General features: G+C 37.2%; 1 long non-coding RNA gene across 1 annotated transcript; it reads right to left on the bottom strand.

The window, feature by feature from the left end:
* Positions 1 to 8,951: 8,951 nt before the first annotated feature.
* LOC112190965 lies at positions 8,952 to 10,572 on the bottom strand. Its single transcript, XR_002932723.2, has 4 exons — positions 10,423 to 10,572; positions 10,247 to 10,302; positions 9,350 to 9,391; positions 8,952 to 9,256 (listed from the first exon to the last, which is right to left on the bottom strand). It is a non-coding gene; the product is annotated as an uncharacterized LOC112190965 (long non-coding RNA).
* Between the last annotated feature and the right edge of the window lie 5,712 nt (positions 10,573 to 16,284).

Raw genomic sequence — 16,284 nt, 5'->3', positions numbered from 1 at the left:
GCGGTAGTGCAATGCCTCTTCTACATCCAATTTGGAGCTGTACATGTCATTTTCCCTTCTTTTTATTTTTTATATATATTTTTTTTATGCCACAAGAAGATATTAAAGCAAGATGGTTTGCAATGCGAAGTTTACTTTATTAAGCGAATGAGATCGAGAACTATGAAGTTGGTTTGTAGTTGTATTGTTGCATTTCTATTAGAATAGGTTGAATATTTCTTTTAAGTTGGCTGTTTAGCGTTAATATGGTTTCATATGTCAGAATTTGCTTGTATCAATATAAAGCAGCTGGTTGATGGTTATATTGCTCCATTTTTAGTAATTATGCATATTGAATCTTTTTGCTTAGCTTAAGATTTCAGTTCTTAGATGATTGCGAAAGCCATAGTTTCTTAATTGGAAGAACATCAGTAAAGATCTCATTACAAGTAGGTACTTTTTTTGAGATACAGTACCTAATGTGTTTATCCACACTAGTTTCTTCACCTCCCCCTTGGGCAAGGGCACAGCTAGCCTAGGGCGAGAAGGCTGAATTGACCCTTCTCAATTTTTGGAAAATCCTTAATTAGTGTTAATGATTTATGAACCTTAATGGAATGAAATAAAATTGACCGTACCCTTCTCAATTTTTGAAAAATCCTTAATTAGTCTCAATTTTTAAAATTCAATACAAATTTATTTTAATTAGTTTTAATTATCCTTGAACTTTAGTGGAATGAAATAATATTTTACACCATTAATACACTACATATATCTAATTAATACGAATCTTTTCAAGGTTTTCTTACCCTATTGATCGATATATGCCCATATGCGCATAATTACGATTCTTTGTTAATATGCTAAATTGAAGTAACACATAATTTTTTCTATATTTATCATTCATCTTAAATCCCAAAATGTATTCAACATGATTTAAGGATCTTTCAATTTCAGCATTAGTACAAGAAATATTACACCTAAATTTTCTTAATTATACTAATATATATATATATATATATATATATATATATATATTTTGGGGCAAAATTAAGAATGTGTTATTTTTAGAGGACGACTGAAAATGAGTTTTTTTTTTAAATAAAGGGCTGGTACGGCTGCTCTCAAACCTTCATTAATGAAACTGTCAAATAGGGGGGGGCATTTAGCCTAAACCCCTGATTACAATAAACATTTAGAGAACATCCTAAAATACTATCATGAGTCTCTACCAAATAATTGTTTTCAACTAGGCACCAACTAGCAAAAAGCTCTCTTCTAGCGACTCTATTTGTTAGTTAATAAAGTTTGACCCTCCTAAGTGAGATTTTTGGCTACGCCACTGCCCTTGAGGCATAAACTTCAGCGAACAACGTCACTGTATGACACAAAAATGCATAATTGAAGGTGTTCCAGGATGCTTATTCTGGTGATTAACTTCTATGAGAACTAATGTTGTTTGGTTACAAATGAGTGTCTTCAAATCCATTTTGGTAAAGATCGAGTGGAGTGATACCCATATTCCATAGTATGCAGCACAAGAATAGTCATCCTCAGTAACGAATTACTCGTTATCCATATAGAGAAATTATGCGGGTTTTCATTGATGAACATGCAGTAAATGATGCAAGGGGATTGCAAATAATTATTGAGAAGGGTATATCCTACAAACACCAAATGACCCTTGATTTGAATCAAATATGGCTCTCATTTTATTATTTACTATTATTATTATCATCATCATCATCATGGCAAATCTATGCTGTGACTGCTTCCAATAACAGGTATTTTCATCATACAAGGTAATGATAATACATTGATAGGGTAACAAGAAAGATTTTTTTTTGGTCGAAAAAGAAGAAAATCTTGCAAGCCTGAAAATAAAAACCAAACCAGGCAGTAACAAAGACACAAAGTGGAATAGAAAACCAAGGTGTTGGAAAGATCAAGATCAACAGATCTATATGCACAAGTAAAAAGTCACTAGCATAGACACTACAACCTAATGGAGCCAAGTCTCTAGTCTCTGATTGAATTGTTGATGCTGATCGATGGTGGTCTGTAGTCTCTGCTTGAATTGTTGATGCTGATCGATGGTGCTGGTGGGACAGAAAAATCTGAGTACATATCCAAGAAAAACTTGTCAACAATGTCAAGGTACACCGGACTTTTGAGGGTGAACATTGCTCCCTCTATTACCATTTATTTTCTGGAATGATAACTGATCTTTTCCTTTTCCAAGATCACGAGACCTTCCGCTAGAATTCTTGTCCCCTAACAATCCCCCTTCTTGTTTCTTCTTCTCAGGACATTGCTTTGGAAACATGATGAAGCTTTCACTACTTGGATCCTCATCCTTGATTGTTTCTTTTGGTGCACTATCTCTCTTCTTCACCTTATCTATGGTAGACTCCCACTCATCATAATAATCAGTGTAGAACTCATTCTGTTGGGTGATATTTCAGGTCACTCCCACAAAAGAAAGGATTCAAGGAAAGGGATTTGGGTAGTTTTGTATCCTCCACAGAAGAAGCTTTTGAGGTTTTGAAGAGTTTTGTCATAGAAGTCCTTGCTTTTGTTCATGGTTTCTTTTAGGACCATTTCTGCTCTGCTCTGCTCATAGCATAACAACTCTTCTTCTGATATTTGCTTCAACGCAGAGATAAGAGCCTCTTAATTATTACGAGGGTTAAGAAAGTTTCAAGTTTGTCAAGCTTACATGGAGACAAAGAAAATGGAATCAAAGAGAAAACTTACTTCAAAGTTTAGCTTCCACTCTTTCTTCTTTCTCACTCTCTCTTCCAAGCTATTGAACATCTGGTTGTATGATCACTAAGCAGGCATCCGTATTCTTTATCATTCTTTGTGGGTTGCTCCATAATTTCGGCACATAAGCATTTATTTGATCGTGTGTGCAACTATCTTTATGATGACACAACATGGATGTGCAATTCAAGAAATGTGCCTGTAGGGATTTAGAAAGGTTCTTCTATTTACTCTGGTGCTGGATGAGAGTGGAAAGAATAAAGACATAGAAGCTAAAAGGTACTCATAATTTTGTAACAAGACATAGGTACTGGCTGTTGGAATTTTTCTCAAGTATGATGCAGATTAGCTGAAACTCTATATAGTGTTCTTTTCTCACCCGTGTGCATTTACATCACATTTCAGGAATAGGAAAGACCAAAATTGGGGAGGAGACCAGATATATTTCCCCAGTTTAGCCCCATGAAAACACCTTTACCGACTCCAATGCCAGCAGATCCTCCTGAGTCCTGAAGAAGAAGAAGAGGAAGAAAGAAAGAGGGTGACGAAGAAGGAGAAGACAATACAGACAAGGAGAACCCAGGAATCCCAGATAAGCAGTTGTGCATTAAACTAGAGTATGTGGAGCATATTTCACTTCAATGTACAGCTGCCTTGTCTGTTTTCAAGCTTGCCAAGTGCGGCTGATACAGTTGAGTAGAGTATGAATATAGAGTCGAAGCTGTTGGAACCAACTTGAAGAGTATGAATATACAGTTCATGCTTGACGAGTTGTACAAATTCAGTCAAACCTTAAGAATAACAGCATAAGAGGAATTTCATCATACTGTTGGTGCGTAAGTTCGTATCAAAAATTTGGTACATCAGTCTGTTCCAAAAAATAAGAGATAAGAGAAGAAGTATACCTAATAAGTTGGTGAGATTGATACACATGTTATGCAGAAGCCATCAAGCCATCGATTAAATTTTTATTGGATATCGCCATGGGGCTAAACATAGATTTTCAAAAACTGGGTAATAAATGTTTATAAAAAGCTCATATCTTCAACTGAAGAGTAAAAAGTACGAGCAATCCTTATATTTGAAGTTCGTGTTACAATCTTCAAAATGGTTTCATTATTATGTATTAAGGTCAACTTAAAAATTATAATTGAGCGTGAAGAGACTTGCTAGCTGGAGAGGCGAGGCTTATTTCGTTGCATGTGCATCCTGGGAATCCGAAGGTAATTGGTATTTTATAAGTCGAAGTTAACTCACACAGCAAGATTACATAACATTGTAAAGAACACTACAGGGTAATAACTAATAAGAGTAACTCTCCACCATCAGACAAAACATGCAAAAGACATTTAGGAGCTCAAGACCACAATTTGTATTTGGCATATCAATGTTGTCTGCCACGCTTGTTTAGCACATCTCTATGCTTTGTAGTCTATATATTTGTTATCCTTTGTAATCAATCAAGCAAGCAAATTCATTTCTCTTCATGGTATCAGAGCATCTGCTTAACCGCTCTTGATCCTGTGAACTCCAAAACCTTCCCTGGGTGTGTGGAGTCATTTTCTCCATGCACCCACGGGTTGCAGCATCTCCGAATCCTTCTTCTTAGTTCTTTTTTTTTCAATTCAACACAATCATGGCAGAAGCATCTTGTTTCAATTCCCCACCCAATCCCAACAACCCTTCTCCTCATATCTTCATCAACTTCTTCTGCTGATTGCAGCATCTATGAACCTTCTTCTTAGTTCAATCTCTGATGAACCATGCCGGAGCAGCGTCTCCGATGAGCCATGCCGGAGCAGCGTCCCGATAAACCATGCCGGGCCATGCCGGAGCAGCGTCTCCGATGAACTCAAATCCGGGCAGCAGGCTTTGCTATCTTAAATCAATCCCAGTGATGCAGGCCTTGCTCTTTCTCTCTCTTCTTCACTGGCGGCTCTTCTACAACAATCTCTCTCTCTTCTACTTCGTATCTTCTTTTGCTTCTCATCTCCTCATCCTTTGAGATATTATATTCCAAACTCTCTTTCTCTATCTAATCATCCTTCAAGTTTTTTTTTTTTTTTAATGTATATTCCGTCTTTTTCTCCCAAATCCTCCCGGTCTCTCCCCTTCAAATTTTTAATCTTTATCTTCCTCTCTGCCATGCTTTACATCTATTGCTTTTTCCCACATCTTCCCCATTGTCTGCCACACCAACCTTAAACCAAATACATCAAGACAAAGTCTTGTCTCCCATCATCTTCCTTTTCCCTTGTTTACAATTTCTTCTTCCTATGCTTGCCAACTCTCTCTTTCTTATTGTCCAGACACTGCGTCATGTTCATCTTGCTTTTACTATGTTATTTTTAAGTCTCTCTTTTCCTTCCCTCTGCATTTGCTTTTGCTTTATTCAAAGTCTCTTCCCATGTGATTGCTGCCTTTTTTTTTTCTTTTCTTTTTCTTTTGTTAAACAAACCCAAAACTCTCTTTCTCTATTCTCCCAATTTTCAGTTCAGTCTTCTCCTCCTCTCGGCATGAGGCAACCATCTTCTTCTCCAACATTACTCTGCAGCCAACCATCTTCTTCTCCAACATTACTCTGCAGCCATTCCGATCTTCCTTCTTTTCACACTTCTTGCCTTTTCCTTTGTTACATTTTCCTTCAACCAACTTGCTATAACAAGCTGTCTCCCTTTCCTTTCTTGCACTTCAATCCCAGCTCCATCCCGTCTTCCGCAGATTTGAGGGGCCCTTTGGGTTCGTGCGTCTGCGGTACAGTGGATTTACTCTTCTCTCAAAATTCCACCTGTTGCACACTACTTCTTCAATCTCCCTCATCTTTGGAGTGTGTCACCTCTTCTGCTGCTTCTTCTCTGTGTTTTCAGCCACTGTGTTTATGTCTACTTCTTCTCTGTTTTCTCTCCAATCTAGCCACTGTTGCCGATATCTTTACCGAAGTACTTCTCAAGCATTGCTTTGCAAATCTTAGTTCCAAGTTTCAAGCTGCTTGCTCCTCATCACCGCATCAGCTTGCGGGGGGATAATAAGAGTAACTCTCCACCATCAGACAAAACATGCAAAAGACATTTAGGAGCTCAAGACCACAATTTGTATTTGGCATATCAATGTTGTCTGCCACGCTTGTTTAGCACATCTCTATGCTTTGTAGTCTATATATTTGTTATCCTTTGTAATCAATCAAGCAAGCAAATTCATTTCTCTTCACAGGGAACTCACCTAATTCACATTGACTGCTGAAGTGGATCAGGAAAATTATCAAGAAAGAAGAGGAGTTGGCACAAAGATATGAGCAGATTTGAACAGCTTATTTATCTCACCAACATATTAAAGTACCTCAGATTTCAGTTCAATATCCAAAGTACAATATGTATGTTTATATCTACACCAACATATTAAAGTACCTCAGATTTAAGCACCTTATTTATCTCGCCAAGATCGTTCTCCTATCAAGGGAAAACTTAGAGAGACTTTAAAATACACAAACTTTTACTTGCAAATAAGAAACTTCCATATGTAATTGGCACAAAGTTTTGGTGAAGTACCACAGAAAAGAATAAGAAGAAAATCAAACATGTGTTAAATTAAACTATTTTGATTCTGGACTCAGATAATTTAGAGTGACATTTATGACTTATGAAATAATAGAAAAAGAATGGAAAAACTAGACATGAAGGGAATCAATCCAGCAACTTAATTCAGTTCCACGATATCCAATTTCTAAGCATCCAGGCATCGACATTAGAGCCCATGATGCCATCTTAAAGTCTTAGCTTAATGCTCAACCAGTTAGCTAGGCTGCTGACCAGGATTTCTGTCATGCATGGCTAAGCTATTGATTTTTTAAGTATAAAGCTAATGTAATCTCTCATTGACCAATTAGTCAAACTTGAGAAGTTTTCATACTCAAGATTTTCCTTGACCTCTAATCTTTTCTTTCATTGTCTGGTGTTTGTTGAAAATGAAGATGGCTTACATCTTCAATGAAGCTCCATCTTGTTATTAACTAATTTGTATGAATTGGATTCAGGTCAACAGTGACACCTCTGCTAAACCTCCATAACATATTGTATTGATCCCATCCTCCTATTGACTAGGGAAACTGAATGCGGCTTTCTGTAAGAAGCTCTAATGCTACTTGGAGCCAAGTCTGACCTATCAATTGGAAGTTGACCACTGCCCCATACATTTCCCACAACTCTATCCAAGCTGCTCAACACATATCTCAGAGAAATAAATTGTAATACTCCCGATGACTCAAATGGTAAGGAATTGCTAGCAGATTCAGTAATGCTACTCAGTTATGTGTAGATCATGCTGTTCAGAGCTGGAAAACAAATATAAAATTAGTGAAGAACTAAAAGCATAAGAACAATCCAATGGATAACGAACTGCTGAGAGTGACTATGCATCTAATAACTCACTGCCCACAAAAGACAGAACTGAAATTATTGGAAATAGATCACTGTGATTGGTACATGGCAATAGAAGATTTTGTGCTGCAGTATTTCAAGATGCAAATGTCAAGAATGTAGATACAACATATTAAAGGTTGTCTGAAACTTATGAAACCTGATAATCCTCTCGAACTGAAGATCACACCGATCTAGGCAATGCACTTCAATTGGAGATGTCAACTCAGCACCACTGAAAAGGGTCTGGCTTTAGTTTCACTTTTTTTTTCTTTTTCATATCCATGGAGGTATTTAGTGCCAGTTATTTTGATTCAATCCTCATGCCAAATTCCAGCATCCTCAGAATCATAATGCATATATTACCAACTCATTTGCAACTGCATTGCCACCTCTAGGGATATAATGAAATGAAATATATTGAAAAGCAATAACCAATGCTAAGCCACCATAGCTCTTATTGTAACATTCTAAATCATGTATAGAATTATGGATCGCCTTTTATGGTCCAAGAGAAAAGACTTGATATATATTTATGTAATATTTTCAGTGGACTCAACTGTGATTATGACATACACTAGTGAAACAGAAAAATGGATTTCATGCTTAAGGAAAATGATGCAACTGTCTATGAGTTTTGAGTGCAACGATTGTATTTGCTTGATATGGTTCCTTTTCGTTGGTGTTGCTTGCTTTGTCCAATCGATTCTCTTGTCGACCCAAAGGCAAGTTTTTTGGTAGAGTTCGTTCTGTTAGTTCTGTACAGTTGGTGACTTAACTTTTCCATTACTATATCTATCTATTCTAACTTACATAGAATAATTAAAACAGACTAGCAAAGAATGAAACCTTGAAACTTCACCCACCCTCAGAAGGTCATAATTAAAATTCACAACTTCTTTTTTTTATCTCTGTTTGACATTGGAAGATTCATGGTCTAGTACTGTCTTATGTTGATTGATGAACCTGATGCAAACCTTTGGCCATATCCTAGAATCCAGTTAAGACATAAATTGGAGAACTGATGCAATTCTGACTTGCCTGTTATCCAATCCACTACTCTCTTATGCAAACACAGATGATCTAGCAGACGTTGGAATGACATGAACTATTGCCGAGGAGTTTTGACCAGGAAGCACTACTAGGAGATCAAAGATCGTGCACTGAGAAATGGACATCCCAGAAGAAAATATGACTCATATATAGCACCGTGGGAGGACTCGAGAGCCATTACGATTATAATGCAACTAAAGATGTTCGGCAGCCAGGCTTTGAGTGCAAAGGTACATTTCTCATGTATGGGGAACGTAGGCTTTGAATTGGACGGCACATATCTGGGAAAGCTATAACAAGTCTAATGGGTAGAACTGTAGTAGTGTCAGTTTGCCAAACTGAGTTTCACAATTAACTAAGCCAAGCAAATCAATGAGAATATATACCATTTACTTCAAAATTTATGCCTTTCATCAACACTGAAAGATTCGTTCGAGCAGAATGACATTAGATGGACCTAGAACAAATAATTGTTTGTTTAGCTTAGCTTAGCTTGTTGTATTTCGTCAGAGGGATGAGCAGGTCGAGAAAGATTAGCCTATCAAAATCAGACTTCACAGTTGATATGTGCTGGAGGCGGGGGTTTCAGGAACTCCTCAGATAAAGCTCAGGCAACCCGGTAGGTTGTTTTTTTTGCCAGCTTAAATGTAATAAATAAGAAATAGGAGCTTGAAGTTGATTTTAATTTTCAAAACCTTCATCCCATAAACCAACAGTGATTCAATCTTTGCAACAACGACAAACCAGCACATTCATCATTCTCATTTGCTCATATAAGGAATTTACTCCATACATAAAAATGAAACAAGCTAATTAAGAAAGGCAATTCAATTTATTTAGTCTTAATGTTACACACTGAAGCGTTTAGGAGCACATTCAGCTAGGAATTAGACCATCCCATAAATTGAAAGACTTCAACGCAGATAATATTATATCACATCCAAACTTTGGGTTTTGAAAACCCCTCATTTCTTTCCACTCTTCTTGAGGCCAGCACCTCCAAAAGACCCTTTCTGTGATGCCTTGGCTCTAAGCTCCTTCAGTGCCTGCTCATCATTAGAATAACAGCTTTCTATCAATAACTAGTCAAATAACTACATCAAAAAGGAACCAGGATATTGTGACAATTGAGCTCTCACCTTTTCCTCATCCTTCTTCTTCTGAAGCTTGGCCAAATCATCCTGCATAGTAGCAAATAAAAGTTGATAGCGTAAGGAAAATTGCAAATAAAATCTATAACAAGGCAATTCCTGCATGAGCCTAAACACTGGCTCAATAAATTCTAGAGAAACCTATGCTTAATAAGATCTAAAGACACATATAACCAGGGATCAAACCCAATGATAAAGATCTAAATCTGAGCAGGACAACCCAGCACTCATTACAGTTAAGAGTACAAGATTCAGCATGGAATAACAAAGAATCATGAAACATCTTATATTGTGGTAATAATATCAAATAGTTAACATATGATAAATGCCAGGCACAAAAACATTCCAGGCTAGAAGCCTCATGCAACAATTTCTACAAGCAACTGCTAGTCAAAGACGTGTACCATTTGCTTTATTATGTGGTTCCTTGTTACAGATCTACACTTCTTATAGAATAGTTAGAAGTATGCATAAGTAGAGATTTCCTATTAGAGAAAAAAAAAACTAACCAAGAATATTGATAATGAAAAAATAATAATTTAGCAATGCCAATTTAGACATTAGATTCCTCTAAACTAAAGAACTACATGGCAAACAATATAACAGATCTAGATTACGAAACGAGTTCCTCTCCGGCGAGCAATCAACAAAATTACACTAATCCAATTTCCACCCAAACCTGTGTACAAACCAATTCCACTGGTCACAACAAATTGAAGGCTAAAACATCTCCCAAAACTACAATCCATCATTGACCCAGACAATAAAACCCATCTATTCAAGCAGTTATAATCTGTTCCTCTCTAATCACTAAGATCTCCAATACATAATGGGCCACCAAAGCTACGAACTTTAAGTTCAACATTCATTCAATAGAAACGATACCTCGTCGTACTCCTTCTTCTCAGCCTTGGGCTGCTTCAAAGGCTTTGCCTTTCCACCTAAAACAAAAGGAACAAAATTAACGTTGATTGCAAAATCCCATCAAATCTGACAAAATTTTAGGCTTTATGAGAATTGAATCTGCAAAGGTTGGGGCTTTTGAATTAGAAAGGACGTACCTTGCTTGGACGACATGGCTGCGATCTAGGGGGGAAGGTTTGGTCGGAAATCGAGAGCTAGAAGAAGAAAGAAGACCCAACCCTATTTGCAGCAGCGGCCGATATTATTATAACTGGAAGTCAAGTCACCGCCATATATAGACAGAGATTACATACTTTTTACACTTTGCCCATTGTATTTTACACTTCTACCCTCCTGTGCCTGTGCAATTGGAGTGGGTGGCTATATATGTCAGTATGTACTGTGTGTAAAATTGCTAAGGATACATTTTTAGGGAAGAAAAAAAATGGCAAGGGATACCAAAACTCGGGGTGGGCACGGTCTAGAATCGGGACCGAGCCCAATTTTAACGGGTCGGGTCGAAATGAAGCTTTCTAACATTAGAAACCGAGCAAGACTGAATTAATTAGACTCAGTTTGGGTTTCGATCTTTGATTCGTGGACCGAGAAGAAAAAGATAAGACAGTAACTTATAAACCAAAATAGAAGAAAAGAGAGCAAGAGTTAAACCCATAAAGAAAGATGAAGAACTTATATGGCGTAGACGTCGATCGCAACATCAAGCTCTCTGCCTTCATTTCCAAGCTCTACTTCTCAGGCACGGATGTAGGGGTGGGCTGAGGTGGAAATTATTATTATATATATATATATATATATATATATATATATATATATGATTAAGATATGTTGTAGTCTGTAAATAACAAGTAGATAACTAGACAAATAAAACTTTTCTCCTCTTTTTCAATTTTCTGTCTCCTCCTCTCTACCCGGTTTTGCATTTCTCATACTCAACTTTCACTTCTCTAATTCTCTTTGCACATCATTATTATAGGGGTCAGTTTCTCCTCTTTCCTGCACTCATTCTCATTCTCTCAACCTTGCGAAGGTATTACACTTTAACTTCTCTTCTATAATGAAATTTTTGACGAAATTAGAATGTAATTTATGACAGAATTCGAGTATTTATCGATGTAAGTAATTAAATCTATTGATCCCTAAAAATTTAGCCCACCTCAAATTTAATTCATGGTTCCGTGCCTGCTACTTCTTATGCAAAACCCATAACACCTGCTTCAAGTACCAGCTCCCTAACGATGATCGAGTATGACAACCTCTACAACAACGATTTGTCGAATGAACTTTGGTTCATAATGGAGATAGAAGAATTTGAAGTTGGAATCAAGAAGAAGAATATAATCGAATAGGGTTGGCTGGTTGGGTTATTGAGTGAGGATGAAGTGATAAACTGAAGAGTGAAGATGAACTAATGAAACGAGGAATTGAGAATTCTAGGGTTCTTTGAAGAACAAAGAGAATCAGAAGATTTTTGGTATTTGATTCGGAATAAGTCAATGTTTGACCGAAGTTGTGTTAGTTTTTCCTGGTGATTTTGTGTGGTTAGGTGCATCCTAAAAATATAGGCTTGCATAGACAACCACTAATAGTGTGACGTGCAAAAATAAATATATTCTGCCTGTTCGGGTTTTTTGATTGTTGCATTATGGGTACAGGGACCGACCCATTTTTTTCTAAACCGATCCAGTTCGTGATTTTTTATGTATTTTGCAGAAATCAAACTGAATCGGCCAGTTTGAACCGATCCGATCCAGATTTTTTAGGTTTCTGGGCTGAAACAGCCAGGCCTACCAAAACATTATACCACTGAATTTAGTTTTTCTATTCTTAATTTTAAGAATTTGTCTTTTGTTTTACCATTTACGATTCGAGTTCATAATTCAATGGTTCAGGTGAAACTTTTGGCTTTAATGATAATAAATAAATCCTGTAAAGTAAGTAAAATTCATCTAACACACCTTTATAGAGAATTTTATAATATAAATCGGAGTGAAGCATATTCAAAACGTTACAATATGCAGTTTAAAAAGCATTTGTTGCTATAACCAAATGCTTTCGGTGATGAGGCGCACAATTTGTGGCGCATAATATAAATCGGAGTGATGAGGCGCATAATATAAATCGGAGTGAAGCATATTCAAAACGTTACAATACGCAGTTTAAAAAGCATTTGTTACTATAACCAAATGCTTTCAGTGATGAGGCGCACAATTTGTGGTGAAGACATACCCTCGCTTCACTAGTTACCAGTTGGCAATTGAGTTTTCAGATCTGATCACATCGTTTTGCTTAGATAAGAACAAATAAAAAAATGTCGCCAAATTTGACTATCTTGAAGACAACATCTACTCAGTGGGACGTCTACGTTCTCAAGTAACCGTGATGTTGTCATCCTAGACAGTGGTGGAGCCAGAAGTTGATCTCAAGTGAGGCACTCGAAAATTTTAGAAAAAAAATTTGAAACTTATAATATTTTGAAACTTTATAAAAAATAATAAATTAGAATAACGTGAGAGAAAGATTAATATTTTTTTTTAAAACTACATCTTATATATTAAGCCAATTTCCCTTTACAATTTTTGAAAGTCCATAATTGTCATTTCCCTAATACAAAAATAACTTTATATTCCAAGGACATAATAGGTGCATCAATAAAATTAATCATTCTTTGCTGATAATAACTGCATATTTTCTCTTCTTCTTTTTTTTGTATGAGATTTTGTAGTATGAAAAAGAAAAGGAAAATGATCTAAAGATCTAATTTTAAAGGAAAATGAAATCACTCAAATAAATTTTGAAAAACAAATTAGCACGAGCGTAACACTTGCTGAAAGGCTGGTATTTTATTAATCAAATTTATAGTTTTGAAAATTTCAGATAGAGTATTACTGATACCTCTAGGAGGCTTGAATTATTGTTGGAATTTCAGATAGAGTACTACAATAAAAGCACCTTCAGTATGTATTCATATATAAAATTTGTCTCATCTATCATGTAGGGCTAGCTAGCTGGGTTATTGAGTGAGGATGAAGTGATAAACTGAAGAGTGAAGATGAACTAATTAATGAATTGAGGAATTGAGAATTTTAGGGTTCGTTGAAAAACAGAGAGAATCAGGAGATTTTTGGTGTTTGATTCAGAATAAGTCTACGTTTGACTGAAGTTGTGTTAGTTTTCCTCTGTGATTTTGTGAGGTCAGGTGCATCCTAAAAATATAGGTTTGTATAGACAACCACTAATAGTGTGACACACACACACACACACACATATATATATATATATATATATATTGTGTGTGTGTGTAGCTTCAAAGAGGACTAATTAAAATGAAGTAATGTAACATTTTGTCGCTAGGCTTTCTATATGGCGAAGATTAATATATTTGGTGTTTCCGGATTTTTTGATTGGTGCATTATGGGGACAAGGACCGACCCGGTTTTTTCTAAACCGATCCAGTTCATGATTTTCTATGTATTTTTTTGCAAAAATTAGACCGAACGGCCAGTCCGGACTGATCCGATTCAGTTTTTTGGGTTTCTGGGCTAAAACACCTAGGCATGCCAAAACATAAAGATTATACCACTAAATTTAGTTTTTCTATTCTTAATTTTAAGAATTTGTTTTTTGTTTAATCATGTAAGATTCAAGTTCATAAGTCAATGGTTTAGGTAAAAGTTGTAGCTTTAGTGGTAATAAATAAATGGGTTAAATACTTGTTACTCCTCAAACTTTTCCCTGAAAAACAGTTTAGTCCCTCGCCTTTCAAATTAAACTGGATAGTCCTTATTCTCTTTAATTCTCACACAACAGGTCCAAAACAGGTTTAAAATGACTATTATACCCCTGAGATCCTTTTTTAATTATTTTTTTTTTCTCTTTTTTAAATTTCTCTCTCTTTTTTTTTCATGGTTCTCTCTCTCTCTCTCCTATCTATCTCTCTTTGGGATTCAGGATCCTCTGCCATGGCCTTCATGACAAGACCCACAAATGCTCCGACTACTCCTGCAGCTCATCTTCTTCATGTCTCCTTCTTGATTTTATCTCCTTCACATGAAAATCAAGCAATTCAGTTGCTGGGTTTCAATTTGACAGAAAATTTTGAGGAGAGAGAAAGTGGAACTGAGATTTTCTCTCTCCTCCATAACTGGTCTCTCACACTACCATGTAGCTCACCTCCACCACTACTGTACTCACCGGCCTTCGAAGAGTCTAGTCCTGCCTCCGCATCATCCAGCGACACCGGAAAATGGTCCACACGCCAACACGCAGGTACCCAGAATTTTCTCTGGGCACCCAAACCTTCTTCTTCATGGAGACTCATCACCTGCAACAATACAATCGCTGCAACTCTTCTCTTGCCCGATTACACTTCACCACTCGTACTCCCTCACTGCTTTCACATCTGTCTCAGACCAAAAAAAATACCATGGGTTCATCGAATTCATATCAAGGAAAGACACAGCAGAGAGAGAAAACTCGAGGAGAGAGAGAGTGTATTTGGAATCCACCTACCCTATTCTCGATCAACCATGGCTCAAAACCGTGGCAATGCTCCGGCGAACTGCCTCTGCCCTTCTCTCTCTCTCTCTAAATGAAATTTCCAAAATGATGGCAGTGGGTGATGAAGGAGAGGCAGGGGGTGAACTTGAGCAAGAGGTGGCGGAGCAAGTGTGGGCCGCAAGTGGAGGACACGGACTGGAGATAGGCCCAGGTGACCCGCTTGACGAGGCGGCTACGAATGGATATCTCATAGCCGGAGTTGGTGGTTAAGTTGGGCATCGGGGACTGGACTGCGACGAAGGAGGAGGAGGAGGAGGGGAGGAGGTCCTTGAGTGAGGTGTAGGACTCGAGCTTTTGAGGGACAGAAGCTCCAGATCGAGCTCCGGTGGCCGATGGCATGGCATCACAGCGCCGTTTTCGGTTGGGAAACTGCAGTTTTGGCGGGGCTTATTGGTGGGAGTGGTGGAGGATGAGGAGGAGGAGAGGTGGCTGATCTTAGAAGGGGACGACGACGGAGGTGGATCGAGTGGAGAAACTCGAGGTCATATACGAACTTGGAGAGGGAGAGAGAGGGAGAAAGAGAGAACCAGAAAAAACAAGAAAAAAAAAGAGAGAGAAATTTTAAAAAGAGAAAAAAAAATAATAAAAAAAGGATCTCAGGGGTATAATAGTCATTTTAGACCTGTTTTGGACCTGTTGTGTGAGAATTAAAGAGAATAAGGACTATCCAGTTTAATTTGAAAGGCGAGTGACTAAACTGTTTTTCAGGGAAAAGTTTGAGGAGTAACAAGTATTTAACCCTAAATAAATCCTATAAATTAAGAAAAATTCATCTAACATACCTTTATAGAGAATTTTATAATACGAATCAAAGTTAAACGTATTCAAAACGTTACAATACGCAGTTTCAAAAACGTTTGTTGTTTCAACCAAATGCTTTTGGTGATGAGGCGCACGATTTGTGGCGAACACATGCCCTTCTCATTTTAACGATTTACCAGTTGACGGTTGAGTTTTTAGACCTGATCACATAATTTTCCCTAGATAAGAACAAATAAAAAAATGTAGCCACATTTGACGATCTTGAAGACATCATTTACTTGATAGAACGCCTACGTTCTCAAGTAACCGAGATGTTGTCAGAAGTTGATCTCAAGTGGATATCGCTCTTCTTAGAGTTGAAAATGACAAATATCGGGTGATAAGCTCTCGTAGAGACCCATACATGTGTGAAATTGAATTTGGCAAAAGGTTTGAGGGTCTGTGCTTGTAACAATTCTCAAATGCTCACAAAAAGTTTGTACAACACCAACCTCACAAGCTGATATCCCTTCAGTCAACTTAGAGACCTTTGATTTCTCCTCTTCTATTGCTGCCTTGGTTACTTAGAGGTCTTCTGAAAGTTTTTCCTTGACTTCTCTATCTGAGCCATAAGATCTCTGCTCAAACCTTCTCTATCTAAGCCATATTCACACGAGGATACAATCAGTATTGATTCCCTT

This window comes from Rosa chinensis, chromosome 2 (genome assembly GCF_002994745.2).
Source record: "Rosa chinensis cultivar Old Blush chromosome 2, RchiOBHm-V2, whole genome shotgun sequence".
NCBI lineage: Eukaryota > Viridiplantae > Streptophyta > Magnoliopsida > Rosales > Rosaceae > Rosa > Rosa chinensis.
Note: the sequence above shows the minus strand (reverse complement) of the source record. Positions and strands in the feature narration are given on the sequence as shown.